This window comes from Gossypium hirsutum, chromosome D01 (genome assembly GCF_007990345.1).
Source record: "Gossypium hirsutum isolate 1008001.06 chromosome D01, Gossypium_hirsutum_v2.1, whole genome shotgun sequence".
Classification (NCBI taxonomy): Eukaryota; Viridiplantae; Streptophyta; class Magnoliopsida; order Malvales; family Malvaceae; genus Gossypium; species Gossypium hirsutum.
Genome location: NC_053437.1, coordinates 62,907,245 through 62,909,726, shown reverse-complemented (window position 1 = coordinate 62,909,726; position 2,482 = coordinate 62,907,245). Strand labels below are relative to the sequence as shown.

The following is a 2,482-nucleotide window of genomic DNA, read 5'->3' as shown; positions in this document are numbered from 1 at the left end:
AATTTATCACACAAGGATGATGAAAGAATCACGAATGAATTCATAAAATCCAACAAAACTTATACAAACAGTAATTCTGTCAAAAATCATGTTGACGATGCAATCAACTTCTATGTTTAAAGAGTATGAAATTTGAACAACAATTGATATCAATTTCCGAGATGAGAGTGAAACATCAATGAATGAAAAGGAGACATATGGGATAAAAAGCTTTGACTATTGCATGAGATTCTCGTTGCCTCTATATATTTCATTTTTCAACATAGAATTGGAAAAGAAAATTGGGGGACCATAGATTGAATTTTAGGCCTTTTTCCTATCTTTCATGCATGCATGGACTAGATTTTTTTATACCAAAGTCACTACCTTTGATTGTTGCCCCCTAAATGGATTTTAGTGATAGAGAGAATGAATTAGCTATGTATGACTTAAATTAACCAATTATGTTTTAGGGTTCCTTACCTAATCAACTTTTTGAGAAATGTTCACATTCATGCAGATTGTATAATTTTTAGGGTTTGTATAGCATTATCATTTTTGTTTCAAGTCAAATCAGTTTTTCGAGTCATAGTTATAAATAATTTTTCATGTTAAAAATGCTTTTTAATTTGAATTTTTAAGTCAAGCTACATTTTTTAATTTCTGGCTTTTGGAAAATTACAGGTAAGCTAAGTTATTTATTTGCTGGAATTTTTTTTATTACTTTACCAATGCTTTAAAACCAGATCTGTGGTCGAATCGATCAGGTCATTAGTTTATCAATCCAATCAGTTCAATTAAAAAATTATTAAAAAATTTAAAAAAAATCTGATTCGATCAATTTTTTAATCGGTTCGTACCAATTCTCGATCTAACTGATTCAAAATCACTTTCTGAACCGATCCTCTGACTAATTCAATCCAATTCAAACAACCCTATACCTTACAACATCATTTCCAAACTAAGTTCTTTTCTTTTAAACCCTATTTCTCCATTCCTCGTGATTTCTTTGTTTAATAAGATAGTGGGAATTTAAATGAAGACTCTTGTTAAATTAATTTTAACTATATATGGAGTATAATAATTGAGCTGTTAATTATGTTTTACTAATAAAGAAATTATTTAATGGGAGACAACTTTTATTTTTTGCATATTTTTTTGAAAAGAAATGCTTTTGACATGGAGTAGATGTGCCATGCTATGGCCTCCGCCGTCCTTTCTTTGTATGATTGAGGACTTTTCCTTGTTGATGTCTTTTATAAGATTATGCAATATATATATTAACATTGTTTCTATTCCTAGGCAAAACGACAATAACCTTAACCTTCTTATATAAAGTAAAGAGAATGGAGTATATGAAACTATGATTCCACGTTATTCTTATTCCTTTTTAATAGGGGAGAATGACAAATCTGATTTTTCCTCCTAATTTTTAGCATTTTTAGTTGAATTTGAATTTTTCGGGAGGAAAAGGCTGAAAAAAAAATTCTGATTTGTCATTCTCCTATTGAAAAATGATAAAGATTATGTGGAATAATAGATTTATACCATCCTTTCTAATAAAAGCAAAAGACTTTTTATAAATTATAATTACCATCCTTGGTTATTTGTTTACAAATTGAACACATATGTACACATAAACCTTGAAATATTTATTCAAACCCTTTATACCTAATACATGTCTATGCATGTATGCATATATGCTGAAATTATTTAAACTTAAATATACGGAAAAGATTATTTAGTAAGAATTCAACTGAAAAACATTAGGTAGAGATGTAAAATTTTAAAAGTGACTACATGAACCAACTGAATTAAGCATCGGACTTTCATTTAAGAAATAATTATAAATATTGAATCTCGATGATGTGAGATCCAAATCTACTAAATGCTATTATCTAAAGGTGACTACATAAACAAACAGGAATAAATTCAAACACCCTTTATACAAAAATAGATAGATATGAATATGTATGTGTGTTTTAGTTTGACTAATTAATGTTCACTGAACAATCCAATGAACAGATGTAGTTCATGATCACTATGTACCAATATGTGTATGTGTGTGTATGTGTGTGGATGAGAATTGAGATGAATTTAACGGCCTACATATCTCATCCCCCAACAAAAATGTTGGGCAACAATAGAAATCCAACAAGGAATCTGTTTATAGTCATTGTCACAATTATCTCAATAATGTTTGCAATATGGAACATTGACCATTTGTTTTGAAGGTCAAAAAGGCTAAAAGAAACAGCCCATAAATATCAAATCTAGTAGATATTATAGCAATCCAATGTTGGTGGGTTTTGACATCTAGCGGACTCAATTGCACTTAATGAAATAATTTATTTTATGGTCGTTGAATATCATTTTTCATCATAGGGTTTTTGTTAATTTTCTGAATCGGTTTGAATATGCGGTTGAGATGGCCGAGTTGGTCTAAGGCGCCAGATTAAGGTTCTGGTCCGAAAGGGCGTGGGTTCAAATCCCACTCTCAACA

General features: G+C 29.8%; 1 non-coding gene across 1 annotated transcript; it reads left to right on the top strand.

The window, feature by feature from the left end:
- Positions 1–2,401: 2,401 nt before the first annotated feature.
- On the top strand, positions 2,402–2,482 carry TRNAL-AAG (transfer RNA leucine (anticodon AAG)). Its single transcript has one exon. It is a non-coding gene; the product is annotated as a tRNA-Leu (tRNA).